Source organism: Giraffa tippelskirchi, chromosome 12, assembly GCF_054371585.1.
Source record: "Giraffa tippelskirchi isolate mGirTip1 chromosome 12, T2T-mGirTip1v1.2.pri, whole genome shotgun sequence".
NCBI lineage: Eukaryota > Metazoa > Chordata > Mammalia > Artiodactyla > Giraffidae > Giraffa > Giraffa tippelskirchi.
The window spans coordinates 24,080,069-24,098,531 of NC_137286.1; the positions used below are offsets into that span (position 1 = coordinate 24,080,069).

The window sequence follows — 18,463 nt, forward strand, 5'->3', positions numbered from 1 at the left end:
AAAAAATAGTTTAAGAAGCTGTTTCTGGGAGCTGGAGGAGCCCATGATGGAGCGAATCAGCTGTATTCCTTGGCCCTAGATTAGCACCAGCAGAAATTCCTGCTGCTTGATTGTCCTGTCAAGAAGCTAGAGTGAGAAGGTGGTGGAAACTGGTGCTATTAAGCTTACTCTTGCTTATTTTTAAACCACAATATTCCTTTGGCTTCAAATAATACAGCAACTTTCCTCTTCCTCCTGGCAGCCTGAGGAGAAAGCCCCAAGAACCAACCAGAAATACGATTCGACATGAAGGACATGAAGAGGTAAGAATACTTTCCAGACCTTCTCGGTTGGGGGCAGCTCTTCAGAGGTCATGTTACTAAACCTCACAGAGGTAGTGTTATTAAAGCTTATAAGACACGGTGCATGCTTACTCTCAGGCTTCCATGAGAATTTCCCCTCTCGGCACTCTACCTATGAAAGTTGCTAGGCAGCAAAGAGATAAAAGTGCTACAGGATATGACCATTTTCTTGCAACTCTTTGTCTATTTCTACCCACACAGAGCAAAGCAGCTTTCCTGTGGGGATTTATCTTCAAAAGCAAAGTGATCTTGTCTTTACTGCTCTGCCTACATTGTTAGTAGTGATGGGATGGCCCAGTTTTCTAAGGCTGCAAAATCAGGAGAGCACAACCTCTTCATTTAACTGCCTGTGTGAACCTCCTGCCTTGAATGCCTTCCCCTTTAATGGAAGGACTTCCAAGGTGGCTCAGGGCAGGGTTTGGTGTTACTGCAGTGGAAAGAGTTGATTTGCTACCAGGCTTTGTCTTATGTAGCTCTGAACTTTTTTTTCTCACTTTTTTTTTGTTTTGCTTTCTTTTGTATACCTTTTTTTTATATCACAATGGTATCCTTGATCCACTGTCAGCTGGAGTTTGTTTTTTTGAATGGTCAGTCCCACAGTGATGATGGATTCATTTTTACATACTCTAGATCTAGCAACTACAGTATATCTGAAAAACAGATATACCTGGTTTAGAGGGAAAAGCTTTGACTCTCCTGTCCTTTAAGGTACCAAAACCTTACCTGTTGAAGACAAAATCCAATGGAATGTCAATTTTATCCTTTGTCTTAATTTCTCATTTTATTATGCCATGAATTTCAAAGAATTCATCACAAACTGCCTTTTTAGCAATTAGTGAGCATGTTTTAGTCTTGGTTTTGTATATTTCTTTGGGGAAACAATGAACATGGCTGAATATCTTTTATAAAGTACTCACATTAATAGCAGTTGTGAAACTGTGCAATCCAGATTGAGACTTGAACTCATCATTTTCTAGATCACACACCTAGTCGCAGGACTTAATGAAGCTCAGGTTCTTGAAGTCTTGTTGCAGAAACAGTTCAATGAGAGACAAAGTGATAGGATTTATTTAGAGAGAAACACACTCCACAGACAGAGTGTGGGCCACCTCAGAAGGCAAGAGAGGACCCAGGGTATGGTGCTGTCAGTTTTTAAATGCTGTTGTTTGGTGTTAAGGCATGTCTGACTCTTTTACGACCCCATGGACTGTAGCCCACCGGGCTCCTCTGACCATGGAATTCTCCAGGCAAGAATACTAGAGTGGGTTGCCATTTCCTTCTCCAGTGGATTTTCCCGACTCAGGGATTGAACTCGTGTATCCTGCATTGGCAGGTTGATTCTTTACCATTGAGCCACCAGGGAAGCCCCTGTCAGTTTTTATAGGGATAGATAATTTTATAGGATACCAAGTTGGGAGGATTATTCCAACTATTTTGGGAAAGGGGAGGCGATTTATAGGAATTGGGCCACTGTCCACTTTTTTACCTTTATGGTCAACTTTGTGACTGTCGTGATGCCTGTGGGTGTATCATTTAGCTTGCTGATGTGTTACAGTGAATATATACTGAGGCTCAAGGTCTAGTGGAAGTTGACTCATTCATCTTGGAGCTGTTTGACTCTAATCAGTTTTTTGTAATGTGCTATAGCTATGCCTATAGCTATAGGCATGGATTTAGAAAAGGCAGAGGAACCAGAGATCAAATTGCCAACATCTGTTGGATCATTGAAAAAGCAAGAGAATACCAGAAAAACATCTACTTCTGCTTTATTGATTACACCAAAGCCTTTGTGTGGATCAAAACAAACTGTGGAAAATTCTTCAAGAGATGGGAATACCAGACCACCTCACCTGCTTCCTGAGAAATCTGTATGCTGGTCAAGAAACAACAGTTAGAACTAGACATGGAACAGCAGACTGGTTCCAAATCGGGAAAGGAATACGTCAAGGCTGCATATTGTCACCCTGCTTATTTAACTTCTATGCAGAGTACATTATGCGAAATGCTGGACTGGATGAAGCACAAGCTGGAATCAAGACTGCAGGGAGAAATATCAATTACCTCAGATACACAGATGACACCACCCTTATGGCAGAAAGTGAAGAAGAACTAAAGAGCCTCTTGATGAAAGTGAAAGAGGAGAGTGAAAAAGCTGGCTTAAAACTCAACATTCAAAAAATGAAGATCATGGCATTCGGTCCCATCACTTCATGGGAAATAGATGGGGAAACAGTGGAAACAGTGAGAGACTTTATTTTCTTGGGCTCCAGAATAAGTGCAGATGGTGACTGCAGCCATGAAATTAAAAGACGCATGCTCCTTGGAAGACAAGCTATGACCAACCTAGACAGCATATTAAAAAGTAGAGATATGACTTTGCCAACAAAGGTCCATCTAGTCAAAGCTATGTTTTTTCCATTAGTCCTGTATGGATGTGAGAGTTAGACTATAAAGAAAGCTGTCAAGTACAAATTGGCACTTACCAAGAGCACTGCCAATGACTGAACAACAAAGACGTTTGCCGTCTGCCTCCGTGGAGATTGAACCCCATGCTGCTATAGCTGTTGACCTTCAACAACCCCTGAGGGAGTTCAGGGTGGAGTGAGGCACTCTGTGCTCCAGGGAATCTGGTGGGACAGGTCTTTAGATAGTTGGATGTTTTCAGGAACAGATTTTATGATCTCAGTCCTCATCTCCTCATATCTAGAGAAACATAAATCCCTTCATGGTGACATCAGACCCTCATGACTAACAAAAAACCTTTTGTAAATTGAGTGCTTCATGGTATTAAACTCCCCCTTCACCAAAACCTTATATATTGACTTTCCCCCACTGCAGCTTTGGAGCAGTCTCTCAGAGCTATCTGAGATGCTGCCTCCTGGGCTGCAGTCCTCATTTTGCTCCAAATAAAACTTAACTCACAACTCTCAAGTTGTACATTTTTTTTCAGTCAACAAAGCTGAGCACCAAAGAATTGATGCTTTTGAACTGTGGTGTTGGAGAATACTGCAGTCCCTTGGACTGCAGGGAGATCCAACCAGTCCATCCTAAAGGAAATCAACCTTGAATATTCATTGGAAGGACTGATGCTGAAGCTGAAACTCCAATACTTTGTCCACTTGATGCAAAGAACTGACTCGTTGGAAAAGACCCTGATGCTGGGAAAGATTGAAGGCAGGAGAAGGGGATGACAGAGGATGAGATGGTTGGATGGCATCACCGACTCAATGGACATGAGTGAGTAAACTCTGGGGGTTGGTGATGGACAGGGAGGCCTGGTGTGCTGCAGTCCATGGCATTGCAAAGAGTTGGACATGACTGAGTAACTGAATGAACTGGCATTTATGGTCGGCTTCCCTGGTGTCTCAGCTGTAAAGAATTCACCTACAATGCAGGAGCTGTAGGAGACAAGGGTTCGATCCGTGGGTTACAAAGATCCCCTGGAGGAGGGCATGGCAACCCACTCCAGTATTCTTGCATAGAGAATCCCATGGACAGAGGAATCTGGCAGACTACAGTCCATAGGGTCACAAAGAGTTAGATGCAACTGAATCAACTTAGCATGCACACACATGGCTATGCCATTCTTTTAAATATTGTGCCCTGCTGCCTTCCCTACTGTTTCAGTTGCATAAGTGAGTGCTTACAATTCTGATTCTGGTCCCAATTCTGATCACTGTTATCAAACAAAGTTTGTATTCCTGACAAACAGTGAGGCAAAGTAAACCAACACATCAGAGTTTGGAGCAGAGAAAGGTTTATTGCAGTGCCAATAAAGAGGAATGCTCAAAAACCTCACACTCCCCAATGGTTTTCAGAGAAATGTTTATAAGAAAGACTTGGGGTGAGGGCTGCAGGTTTTGTGGCTTTCTTCTGATTGGTTGGTAATGAGGGTGGTGTTCCAGGAATCTTGGGCTCCACTGGAAGTTGCCATCCACCACCTGGGTGAGGGCTTTAGTTCTTCAGAAAAATTCAAAATATTGTTATGTATATTCCTTGAGGAGAAACCAGTATTGTTGTGTATATTCCAGGAGGAGAAGGGGATGACAGAGGTTGAGATGGTTGGATGGCATCACCGACTCAATGGACATGAGTTTGAGTAAACTCCACGGGTTGGTGATGGACAGGGAGGCCTGGCGTGCTGCAGTCCGTGGGGTCGCAAAGAGTCAGACACGACTGAGCGACTGAACTGACTGAACTGAGGAGAAACCGGGATCCTGCCCCAAGATGCATTACGGTTTCTCAACTGCTTCTCCCTTGTCTCTGCATCCCCTCCCTTCCCCGATAAGCAAATTTTTGAACCTGTCCTTTGAAACTCAGGAAAGGTCAGGGAGGCTGGATGAAGCCTATTTCGTACAAACAAGAAACAGGGGACACAGAAAGGAATTGGACCCAGGAGCCCCACAGGGTCCTCCTTGGTTTGTTTCATCGTCAACAATGATTCTGCGACATCAGTTATGACACCAATGTTCCAATGTGTGTGTGTGCTTTACACATATCATCAAGCAGTTCTCTGATACCAGCTGGGTGTGTTACAGCTTAATTCTGACACTACTTGGAGGCAGTGTCAAAGTCCACAGGTCAAGGGCTCAGTCTTATATGACTCTCTCCCCTCATCCCCCAAGTCAGTCGCCAACCATTAATCTGGGTCTTCACTTGGGCTTCTGACCCACCAGCTGTAGGTGGGAAGTTGCAACAACAGTCTCCTTGGATTTGATTAATTGGCTTGAATAGTTCATGGAAGAGAAACAGTTGACTTACTGGATTACTGGTTTATTATAAACAGATATAACTCAGAATCAGATGGAAGAGATGCATCGGATGAGGTGTGAGGAAAGGGGTGCTGAGTTTCCCAGCCCTCTATGTGTGCACCCACCCAAGAAGCTCTTTGAACCCCCTTTGGTTTTTATGGAGCCTTCACTGCTTAGGCACCATTGATTAAATCACTGGCTATTGATGATTGAGCTCAATCTCTAACCCCTCTCCTCCCAGGAAATTAGGGGCAGGGGAAAATAGTAGGACTGAAAGTTCAACCCTCTGATCACGTGGTTGGTTCTCCTGGCCACCAGCCCTCATCCTTATGTGCTTTCTGAGAGTCACCTACCTCCTTATCATAACAACAGCGGCCTTTATTGCTCTCCTCACTGGAAATTCCAAGAGTTTTGGAGCTCTGTGCCAGGAACAGGAGGAAGACAAAATAGAAATTTCCTGTTATAAGTCACAGTATCACAGTGATGAAATCTTAAGTATTGTTACTGTTTAGCAATGTGCTGTCACCATCAGAACTACTGGACCAGCCACTGGAAGAAATAGCATATTTCCGTTAACTTCCCTCTTACGGCGCGCGCGTGTGTGTGTGTGTGTGCGTGCGTGCGTGCGTGCGTGTGTGTGTGTGTGTCGCGCACGCGCGCATGCAAACAGAAATTTTCTTTTGTTTCAAAATGTGATTTGGGGTACCTTTCCCTGGTATCTGAGGGCTGGGAGTATATGCTGCCAACATTCCTCTCTGCAAATTTCCCTTTTCCATTTCCCACGACCTACTCTCTTTTGATGGATTATTTTTGTTTCTGAACCAAACTTGGCTCTGCTCTAGCACACGGTAAAGCCAACCCACTGACACTGAATTGCAATGAGGAAAGCAACGCATTTACTGTAAGGCACCACACAAGTAGTCTGGGATAGCTAGTGTTCAAAAATACTGAACTCCCCAGTGGGTTTCAGAAAAGCTTTTTTTTTTTTAAAGAAAGCTTTTTTGAAGGCCAGGTAAGGAAGGAGGATCAAAGGGTGTGTGATCAGCTCAAGCACACGTCTCTGATTGGCTGATGGTGAGGTAACAGGGCAGCGTCACAGGGGTTGACGTCAGTCCTTAGGCTCTAGAAGATCTGGGGGCTATGGTGCTCATGGCCATCAAGTAGTCTCCCTTTTGGGGTAGTTGCAGCACCTGTAAAGCAACTCAAGAAATGTGCATCAAATATTGTTATTCAGGTGCTCCAGAGAGGAGCTAAAGCAGAGGATATGGGTGAGGAGGTCTGTCCTGGGAAGACCTCATAAGGTCCTGCTTGGTTACAGTTCCTCCTTTTCTTTGATACTTCTCAATCTTAAGAGCTGTTAGACAAGAAGGAGAACAATGTTTTGAGGGATAACATTTTGGATAGAGAGTTTAATTATAAACTCGGCAGAGGAACTCAATTTTAGGGAGACCTGGTTTCATCTTCATGTTAGGTTATAAATACCTGACCACGGTGTATAATCGTACAGGTCCAAGGACCACTCTGTTGCCAAGACCATCTGTCTCAGTTTTTATTTCTAGTTTAACTCTGTCAAAGGTCTTGGGTGCCAGCATGCTATTGCCCCCAATAATAACAGATGATTGTATAGTCAAATTTATAGATTTCACTTTCACTTACAGTCACTCCTATCATATATAGAATGAAAGAGTTTCCTGTCTTGAAGCAATGACTTGGGACTCTTGCCACATCCTTAGTGGTTAATCATTCAACCAGAATTTTTTGAGCATGACCAATATGCATTGTACCACTCTAGACACTATTGAATACACAGAAGAAGTAGGTTCCCTGGAGGGCTGTCTAATCTAGTTGATTAGTCAGCATGTTCCCATGTGAAACAGTGAATGAGACAGTGGCATATAATCAACATTATCAGCTACTCTGAAGAAACTCTTCCTCAGTGCTCTCTGTGATACCAGTCTTCATGAAGAATGAACAGTTGGGTGGGGAGAGTGTTTGTCTCCTCAGTGCTACTCCAGCACTTGGTGGCTCAGGTATGATTTCAGCTGGAAATCAAAGAGCACTCAGCCACTTCAAGAGTTCTGAAATCTCAGGAACAGCAGTCAGCACTCAGGGAGCCTCAGGTCAACGGTGTTAAGGCATGATACTCCTGTGGTGTGTAGGAAGCCAACATCTAGGCTGCAGCAGAGGATGGCAGCACCCAAGAGGTCCCTTTGGGTGGTATAGGAATGAATGGGGGAGATGAGATTTACACCAGTGGATGGCAGCAATAATCCAGGGAACTTGGGGCATTAATGTTGCTTCAGTGTTAACTGAGTCCACAGGATGGTTGGAGCCTGGGAACTTTCAAGGTGAAATCTCATTTCTATTCCTTCCTTTTCATTCATGTTGACACCATAAAAATGTAGGTGTTCACCGTTTCATATCTAACTCTTTATCTCTGTAATGGACTCTCCAAGGTCTTCTTTTCCTCATCTGGATCAGCCCCGCTCCATTTTGCTCCATTGCCAAATTAATCTAAAATTCTGTCTTTGTCATATTATGAGAAACTATTGAATATAACACTGGAGAAGGGCATGGCAAACCACTTCAGTATTCTTGCCTTGAGAACCCCATGAACAGTATGAAAAGGCAAAAAGATAGGACACTGAAAGATGAACTCCCCAGGTCAGTAGGTGCCCAATATGCTAATGGAGATCAGTGGAGAAATAACTCCACTGAAGTTGAACGGTTCTATGAAGACCTACAAGACCTTCTAGAACTAACACCCCAAAAAGATGTCCTTTTCATTATAGCGGACTGGAACGCAAAAGTAGGAAGTCAAGAAACACCTGGCGTAACAGGCAAGTTTGGCCTTGGAGTACAGAATGAAGCAGGGCAAAGGCTAATAGAGTTTTGCCACGAGAACGCACTGGTAATAGCAAACACCCTATTCCAACAACACAAGAGAAGACTCTACACGTGGACATCACCAGATGGTCAACACCGAAATCAGATTGATTATATTCTTTGCAGCCAAAGATGGAGAAGCTCTATACAGTCAGCAAAAACAAGACCAGGAGTGGACTGTGGCTCAGATTATGAACTGCTTATTGCCAAATTCAGACTTAAATTGAAGAAAGTAGGGAAAACCACTAGTCCATTCAGGTATGACCTAGATCAAATCCCTTATGCTTATACAGTGGAAGTGACAAATAAATTTAAGGGACTAGACCTGATAGACAGAGTGCCTGATGAACTATGGACAGAGATTCGTGACATTGTGCAGGAGACAAGGATCAAGAAAATCCCCATGGAAAAGAAATGCAAAAAAGCAAAATGGCTGTCTGAGGAGGCCTTACAGATAGCTGGGAAGAGAAGAGAAGCAAAAAGCAAAGGAGAAAAGGGAAGATATTCCCATCTGAAAGCAGAGTTCCAAAGAATAGCAAGGAGAGATAAGAAAGCCTTCCTCAGAGATCAATGCAAAGAAATAGAGGAAAACAACAGATTGGGAAAGACTAGAGATCTCTTCAAGAAAATTAGAGATACCAAAGGAACATTTCATGCAAAGATAGGCTGGATAAAGGACAGAAATGGTATGGACCTAACAGAAGCAGAAGATATTAAGAAGAGGCGGCAAGAATACACAGAAGAACTGTACGAAAAACATCTTCACGACACAGATAATCACGATGGTGTGATCACTCACCTAGAGCCAGACATCCTGGAATGTGAAGTCAAGTGGGCCTTAGAAAGCATCACTACAAACAAAGCTAGTGGAGGTGATGGAATTCCAGTTGAGCTATTTCAAATCCTCAAAGGTGATGCTGTGAAAGTGCTGCACTCGATATGCCAGCAAATTTGGAAAACTCAGCAGTGGCCACAGGACTGGAAAAGGTCAGTTTTCATTCCAATCCCAAAGAAAGGCAATGCCAAAGAATGCTCAAACTACCACACGATTGCACTCATCTCACATGCTAGTAAAGTAATGCTCAAAATTCTCCAAGCCAGGCTTCAGCAATACGTGAACCGTGAACTTCCAGATGTTCAAGCTGGTTTTAGAAAAGGCAGAGGAACCAGAGATCAAATTGTGAATATCTGCTGGATCATCGAAAAAGCAAGAGAGTTCCAGAAAAACATCTATTTCTGCTTTATTGACTATGCCAAAGCCTTTGACGGTGTGGATCACAATAAACTGTGGAAAATTCTGAAAGAGATGGGAATACCAGACCATCTGAGCTGTCTCTTGAGAAACCTGTATGCAGGTCAGGAAGCAACAGTTAGAACTGGACATGGAACAAAAGACTGGTTCCAAATAGGAAAAGGAGTACATCAAGGCTGTATATTGTCACCATACTTATTTAACTTATATGCAGAGGACATCATGAGAAACGCTGGGCTGGAAGAAACACAAGCTGGAATCAAGATTGCCAGGAGAAATATCAATAACCTCAGATATGCAGATGACACCACCCTTATGGCAGAAAGTGAAGAAGAACTAAAGAGCCTCTTGATGAAGGTGAAAGAGGAGAGTGAAAAAGTTGGCTTAAAGCTCAATGTTCAGAAAACTAAGATCATGGCATCTGGTCCCATCACTTCATGGGAAATAGATGAGGAAACAGTGGAAACAGTGTCAGACTTTATTTTTTGGGGCTCCAAAATCACTGCTGATAGTGATTGCAGCCATGAAATTAAAAGACGCTTACTCCTTGGACGGAAGGTTATGGCCAACCTAGATAGCATATTTAAAAGCAGAGACATTACTTTGCCAACAAAAGTCCGTCTAGTCAAGGCTATGGTTTTTCCAGTGGTCATGTATGGATGTGAGAGTTGGACGGTGAAGAAAGCTGAGCGCCACAGAATTGATGCTTTTGAACTGTGGTGCTGGAGAAGATTCTTGAGAGTCCCTTGGACTGCAAGGAGATCCAATCAATCCATCCTAAAAGAGATCAATCCTGGGTGTTCATTGGAAGGTCTGATGTTGAAGCTGAAACTCCAATACTTTGGGCACCTCATGCGAAGGGTTGACTCATTGGAAAAGACCCTAATGCTGGGTATGATTGGGGGTGGGAGGAGAAGGGGACGACAGAGGATGAGATGGTTGGATGGCATCACCGACTCGATGGACATGGGTTTGGGTAGACTCCGGGAGTTGGTGATGGACAGAGAGGCCTGGCGTGCTGCAATTCATGGGGTCGCAAAGAGTCGGACACAACTGAGTGACTGAACTGAACTGAACTGATTGAATATAAGGAGAGGGACACACTCATTGGAGCTTCAGGATAGAAGTGTGAAGGGTGATGCAGCTGGATGGGGATGGAGGGGGCATGCTCTCTCTCTCACCCTCTTCTCCAGTCCTTTCCTCAGCATCACGTCACAGATACATACAAGAGACTGTGACTTTGATGACAATCCTGGGATGTTAGTTGAATTCAACCTCATCTTTGGCTTCTTTTGTTTTTAAGCTCATTAAAAATATGCAGTAGCCCTGGGAGAAACTATGAGCTAATGCTGCCTAACAACTAACTTCTTAACTAAGGTAAAACCTTAGGAAAAATTGGTAGCAAAAATTCCCTCTGTCTGTAGATGTTCAAATTTGAGTCATATCAGTGTCACAGATATCTTCAGTTGGCTACCCTAGAAGCAGATCCAGAGATAAGAATTCAGGTGCATGTACCTTATTTAAGGAGTGATTTTTGGGGGAGAAAAATCTGTAGAAGAGCCGGGGAGTATGGGATAAGGTAGGGGAAGAGGCAAAGTAAGACAAGTAGTTTCTGATAAAGAGTAGCCCACCCTTGGGGATATTAAGAGGGATGGCCTAGATCATAAATCATGCTGTGTTTTGTATCCTGTACCCTCTTATTCTTCGGCAATGCTGATGGGTATGGAGGTGGGGTTTGTAGTCTTCTGGGTAAGATAGATTCCCTTGGCTGAGGGCAAGTTTTCATAGCAGGATGCCTGTGAGCTTTCATTAGCCAACTCACAGCAGCTAGGAGAATATGTGTTGTGTTGGCCACAAAGTTCATTTGAGTTTTCCTGTAAGATGTTATTACAATCCGGGGTGGGGGCAAGATTTGAGTGGGACACCAACAGCATCAACTACAATATACTCTATTCAGATTCTTTGCTTTTCACACTAAGCTCATTTAACTGAAGCACAGATTTTCCTGAATTCCGGTTGATCACAGAAAACATACAAAAGGTGAGTTAGTGGGAAGCTGGTCCTGAAGACACAACTAGTATTCATCTCCAACCTTTCCCATTCAACCTAGATTCTTCTTGCGCTCAACTATCATTTCTGCTTGACTGGGTGGGGGTGTGGGGGCACTGTTTGATGAGATGACCCAAACTCTCATCCCTGAGGGATCTGAATCCAAAAATCAAGCTCATGTTTTCCTTCTCTTTTGTTTGTCAGCTGACAGACAGGGAACACCCCCATAAGGTCACAAGTGTGAACCAAGGGAAAGGCATCAGTGCAATAAGAATGGGTGTGCTGGGAACCTGGGCTACCCATTCTTGCAGCTTATTGGTGACTTCTGCACCTGCTTGAGCCTGATCCCAGATGTGCCGCTTTATTTATATGGTGGATTGCTGATGAGCTTATGTGGATCATGATGGGCATTTATGGTACACGGTCACTTGTTACCCCATGATAAGATGCTCCATCTCCAGCATGCCAGGAGTTCTTTCTCAAAGGATGTACTATACATGCAGAACCATAATGAACTGTGCTGTGACTCTCAGAGCTTGCCTGGAATTTCACAAGACACATTTTCCTACCTCTAGGACCTCTGAATCTGGCTTTATGGTGTGGTCCAAGTGTCAGATTACTTATGCTATGGTTTAAACCTGCTACCAACCCCTTCCTTACTCTAGGTACAATTCAGGAATGAAAGCCTTCAAAATCATTAGATAAATCAGTCAGCAGTATTCCCAAGTATGATCGATGCTCCCCACAAAATTCAAAGGGGCCCATCAAATATTGCGTTTTTCCCTTTCAGTAGTAGGAGGTATAAGTTGCCCTTTACTTTGGAGGTAATATCCTGGAAGGCTCCAGAGAATTGAACCCAAAAACTGCCAGGAGGATTCTGGATCTTTGTAGGACTTATTTCGCTCTCTGTGGAACCTGCATATCATACAAAGATATAACAAATACCCGATAACACGGTATCATCAGTACAGTAGATCAAAGTGGTAGTCTGAAGAACGTCTGGATGTTGTTGGTTGCTTTGGGGACTGTGATGTGACAGAGAAGCAATAATCTGGGACACAGTCATGAATGTACATTGTTGTCCATCACATGGCGGTGCAACTTGCTTCTGATCTTCCCTCCTGACGGACATGGGAGAGAATGTCAGCCAGATCAAGAGCTGCAGACCACATTGTATTGTATAGCCTGTATTTAATCTCCTCTGGTAAAGATAACCACATTTGGCACCATAAGTACAATTGAGGCTTCTACTTGATTAAGTTTTTGCTAGTTCATTGCTGTCCACCATGATTCATCAGGTTTTTGTAAGGGGCCATCAAGGTAAGTTAAACGAGAATGTAAATTGAGAGACAGACCATCGCTACTGCATTATTTAAGTCCAAGAGTAGCCCTAATTTCTGTCATTCCCCTGGGAAGCAATGTTGGTTTTCATTATCTAGACTAATGTTAGGGGTAGTTTCATGGACTCTCATTTGACCTTTGCTACTACAATCTTTTTACTCTGCTGTTTTAAGGAACCAATGTCTGATGTGACAGTTTGATAAAAAAGTATGTCCATTCCATTTATACATTCAAGAACTGGAGAAATGACCACTAGCCAGCTCCATGGACCCATTAGACCCACAAGGAGATGAGTAGGATTGTTTCAGAAATCCACTTGTTACCTGGTCCCAAATCCCTCTCTTCTAACAGGAGCTCAGAGTGGTGCTTTGGTTTTCTGGTTAGCAGTGAACCTTGGACCCTGTGCATAGCTGCCTCTGTGTCCTCTATTTCCTCCCAATATATGGTTATTTGAGTAAATGATCATAAGCAGGGAGGACTCTGGGAATCACTGCTATATGTACTTGTAGTATTGAAGCTTCTTTTTCTCTCTATATAGTTAATTTTTATATTATTTAAAGCTTACAGAAAAGTTGCAAGGATAGTATAAAGAATTCCTGGATACCTTTTACCCAGATCTCCAAGAAGCTAACATTTTTGCTACATATGTCAACCACATTTGCTGTATCTTTTTCTCTGTAGATGAATAGATTGATGGCTGGATGTATATGTGTATAGTATGTACATATATATGCATACTTTCCCCCAAACTGTTTAAGATTAATTTGAAGCATGATTCCTTTTATTTCTAATACTTCAATGTGTATTTTCTAAAAACAAGGAATTCTCATATACAGCCCTAGTATAATCAAAATCAAAAACTAAACATTGATATGTTTTTGCATAAACTATAAGCCTTACTCAGATTTTACCAGTTGTCTCAACATCCTTTATAGTACAGCAATATCCAGGGTCATGCGTTGCTTTTAGTTGTCATATTTCTTTGGCTTCCTCTGATCTGCAACAGTTCCCAAATCTGTCTTTGAATTTCATGAAACTGACACTTTTGGAGAGTAAAGCCTAATTACATTATAGAATGTCCTTCAACTTGGATTTGTTTGCTAATGATCAGATTCAAGTTAGGCATTTTTGGCAGAACTACCACTAACATCTTAGATATATTAAATTTGATGTGACTGAAATGGTACCTGCCAGGTTACTATTATTACTATTTTATATTCTGTGAGTAATCATTATCCTGTGGGGTACCTGAGACTACACGAATATTATCTCCTATTTAAGTACTGCACACTAACCAGTTATGCCACTGGAACTATGCTTATCTCCTATTTCTTATAAAACTTTCATTCACTATTTTAGCAATTTTTGGTGATTCTTGCCTGAGTCAGTTCAGTTCAGTCACTCAGTCGTGTCCAACTCTTTGTGATACCATGGACTGCAGCACACCAGGCTTCCCTGTCCATCACCAACTTCCGGAGTTTACTCAAACCCATGTCCATCAAGTCAGTGATGCCATCCAACCATCTCATTCTCTGCTGTCCCCTTCTCCTCCTGCCTTCAATCTTTCCCAGCATCAGGGTCTTTTCCAAGGAGTCAGTTCTTTGCATCAGGGGAGTTTCAGCTTCAGCATTAGTCCTTCCAATGAATATTCAGGGTTGATTTCCTTTAGGATGAACTGGTTGGTTCTCTTTGCAGTCCAAAGGACTCAAGAGTCTTCTCCAACCCCACAGTTCAAGGGGCTTGTTAAATGGTGGTTTCTGATTTCATTATTCCTTCTACATTTGTTAGTTGATTTTCTATCGCAAGCAAGAGTTTTCCCTTTTCTCTTATTTATTTATATCATTGTAGTCCCTTTTATTTCGTGTTATAACCCCTTATTATCATTATTTTTATGCTCAAATTGTCCTCAATTTTTCTGTCTCCTCTCTTTCAATCATTGGATTCTGGATTGAGGAACTGACTTGAGTTTGGAAATTAGGCAAACGATCACGACTTTCTAGGGATAACTGATCTCAACCTGCTGCTCACATGTTCTCAGCATTGTTGAATATTATTAAGCAATAATCCCTTTGCTATACATCTTGCCTTTGTGGACACTGTATCCTATAGAATCCTGAGGGTCAGTCACCACTGGATACCATTCTGACTTTGTTGCCCATGAGGATAACCTGGCAGTTAAGTACTGCTACCAGGCTTCTGCTCTTTAGGGGTTCTATGATCCCCATAGCTAGTAAGGAGCCCAGTATTGAAATAGCACCCTCTACCTATAGAGGACAGTTTACAGAGGACAGTTTACAGAGGACAGCAATTATGAAGTTTCTTAATGATGCCAGTGACATTCTCTCCTTAGCACACTTCATATTGTTGTGATAACCAGCATGACCTCTGGGCTCTGCCAAGGAATACAGCTGTGTGTTTTCTAGAATATGGATTATAATAAATCCATTCCAGTGTGTTCATTCCTCTGAGTCTTTCAATCCTCCCTTCACATCCTGCCACACTAGTTCTTGTATTTCTTCTTCATTTAAGTGGCCTAGGCTTCTAAGAACTGTCCGACAGGGAACTAGGGAAAGCCCCCGGGGCCTTATCAGAATGTGAAGTCTTGTGTCATGGGCAAGTCTCCCCATACTGATAAAGTCCCTTATCTAACTTTATTTTCTCCTCTTTATCTTCAAGATCTTCAAGATCTGTGTCCAGGCAAATTCTACCCCTTGCAGTTGGTATGGCTTCGTCAGCTCCTGAAGCTCCTTCAGTGTATAATCCTCCTCCTCCCATAGCAGGCCCGCACTTCTCCAGTTGGGTCGTGCTCTCACGTGATGCTAGTTCTGGGTTCAAGATGGAATGTGGGGGCAGATCCTGAGGAGGGCAAGCATTGTCCTATAAGGTTCTTGCTCCCTCTGAAGATCCTGCATTGTCTTCAAACAAAGGGTAATTGTTATTTTCTAACAGAGGAAGTGAGCTACTTTCATGGACCAAAGGATTCTGGGAAATTTGGGAGTTCAAGGCTGTCAAGCCTGTCTACCCGGATAACCCTATTCCAAGTCTACTCCTTCCCTACTGGGGCCCTGACTTGGGTACAGAAGACTTGTGAGGGCTGATAATTCATCCTGCTGTAATTGTGATAGTCTTATAATTCATTCCTCATGTTGAGGGTAAGGAGATGATGAAAAAGGTAAGGGTGATAGAAGCTGGTAAGATATCACAAAGGTCTAATTTCAGAGGCTTAATGATTAGGTTTCTGGTCAGTGCATGGCTCTGAGATACCAGGATCCAGGAGCCCCAGATGAGATATTGGCTGACAAACCCAGGATTGGCAAGCTCCTCAGACTGGAATCTGGCTCCTCTCTCCCCACCCCCACTTTCTAATGTTACTCCACAGCTCAGCATTCTTCCAGTAAGGCTGAAGTCCTTAGGGTCTGGCCGCAAGTCGTGCTCATTGCCAAGCCATTCCTTCTTTCACGCTCTTCTTTCTCCCCAGAGTTTCTTGCTTGCTTTCTTCTTCCTTTTCTCTCCCCTGCCAGCATTCTAAAAATCCAAATTCTTGTTTACAGCTGGAAAAAAATGGACCTCTCTGCTTTTTCACAGGCACCATTCCAAGCTGGGCTATACCTCTCCCACTGAATGATGAGCTCTGTGGGCAAGCATTTGACTTATAACAGGATTGGACAGAACTGTCTTCCTTTCTCCTAGCTAGATACTAGCTTGCTCAGTTTCTCTTTAAAGATTTTTTTTTTAATAGAACTATATTTAATCCATTCTGTGGATAGAGTTTTAATCAGATAGTCTCTAAAATTACATTTGTACTTACAAAAGGTAATTATTTTTTTTACTTTAAAGCTATTTCTTTGCATGTTTACTCCCATATTTCTACATGGCATGTTTATACTGCTATTTCCTATCTGATTTAAATTTGGAATATTTTTGGCTTCACACTTTAAAAATGATTTTATATCACGTCCCTACTTTCCTAGTTGTAGCCATTATACCCCATACTTACCCTTAAACATCCTCTCAGCAAATTTATGTCATGCCTTTTGTTTAGCCCAAGGATCAATTTTTATTAAGCCTATGGAAATGTTAATCGAACCAAGCCATGCTGTATTCTCTGATTGCATTTTCATGCTTGTATGAGTTTGTTTTCCCTTGAGTGAATAATTATTATAATTTTCTATGAGTCTCCAAAGAATCTCCTCTCAATGTGTCTGAAGATATTTAAATAATCACCTTTTCCTTGGAGACAGACCTCCTGAAAGTCATTGTCCTTGGGCTCCCATCTGGACAGAGCAGCGGCACAGTGGTCATCCTTGGATGGGTGAATCTCCTTTCACCACTAATGTGGCCATTCCCAGCACTTCTCCCCTGAGCTGCATCCCTTGATTCCTGGGTTACATCTTCCTCTTTTTGGTTTGTTCCTTCGTTTTGCAGGAGCACAGACCCTAGTAGCTTCATGAGGATAATTACAAGGGAGGTCAACTTTTTGAGACCTCAGTTATCTGAATAAACTTTCATTCTGCCCCCAGACTTGATCATTGGTCTGGGTATAGAATTCTAAGCTGGAGCTTTCTGTCCAACATTTTTCTAAATTTTCAGATTGTGTCTTTTCCCATTCATTCCGTTGCACCTTGATGTATGCTTACAGTCTGGAAACTCCTTTATTTATTGAACATTTACTTATTCCTTTTATTACTCCTCCCCCTTTTCTCTAATTCCTTTTATTTTGATGATTGGCTTCTGATACCCATTTCAGTTTTATTTTTCTCACTCTCCATCTCATTTAATATTGTTCTGTTTTCTGGGACATTGTTTCTACTTAGTCTTCCAAACTTTGTATTTGAATTTATAAAATTTCTCCTGTCACTTATTTCCCCTTCTTTTTCTCTGAATTTTTTATAGCATCTTCTTCATAGCATAATGAATGTGAAATATTTTCTAAGTTATCTGTGTTAAGACATTAACTGTACTATTTTGGTCATTCCCCTCCCACCCCCCCCAACTCTATGTACTGTTTGTTATTCTTCAGAACCTCTTGGCTTGATTCATTATCTTTCTTTCACTTTAGAAGCTGCCCTGAAATATCTGGTGATTCTTGGGCTATTGCTTCCTATGTAAGAGTGGAGTCTATTAGGTCTGACCAGAGGCCTATTTGTAGGCTGTGCGCTTTGTCTATGAGTATTCTTAGATCTCTTATATTGAATGGTCATCTTCCCCCATTAATCTCTTGCCTTTAAAATATATACTTCCCTGGTTGTCCAGTAGCTAAGACTCTGTGCTTCTAATTCAGGGAGCCTGGGTTCAATCCATGGTCAAGGAACTAATTCCCACATACTGCAACTAAGGGTTCACATGCCACAACCTAAAAAAATGATATACTGGCTTTTCCTAGACATTCCAGCATGGATTAGTCTCTCCATTTCTAAACTCTCAGAGCACTTATGGTCTGTGCTCATTAATTTTGCATTTATTCATATGTTCTTAGAGTTTTCTAACAGTGTTATGCATGGAGGCCTTGGATCTCCTAACTGAAGCGTAGATCTCTTTTATGACAAAATATTTAGTTAAACGATTTTTAGATTTTCAGAAAGCAAGTCTTTTTGTCTCTTACAGGCAACGACGTTTTAAAAAAAATTAAGATTAGGATTTGACAATCTTCATAAGTCAGTGTAGCTGTTCATATAGGCTATAGATGGAGCTCATGGCTACCTCATTCAGTAGTCATGAAAACTATAAATCAAATGCTTTATACTTAGAATCATATTCTCAATATTTTTATTTTATTTTTTATTAATTTATTTTTGGTTGCACTGGATCTTTGTTGCTGCATTTGGGCTTTTCTCTAGTTGTGG

General features: G+C 42.1%; 1 long non-coding RNA gene across 1 annotated transcript in view; it reads left to right on the forward strand.

Annotated features, from left to right (window-relative positions):
- LOC145528856 (uncharacterized) overlaps nt 1-18,463 on the forward strand; it is a 176,222-nt gene that overhangs the window by 13,247 nt on the left and 144,512 nt on the right. Inside the window, exon 2 of the long non-coding RNA XR_014070741.1 lies at nt 242-302. This is a non-coding gene — a long non-coding RNA (uncharacterized LOC145528856). The remainder of the gene's footprint in view (nt 1-241; nt 303-18,463) is intronic.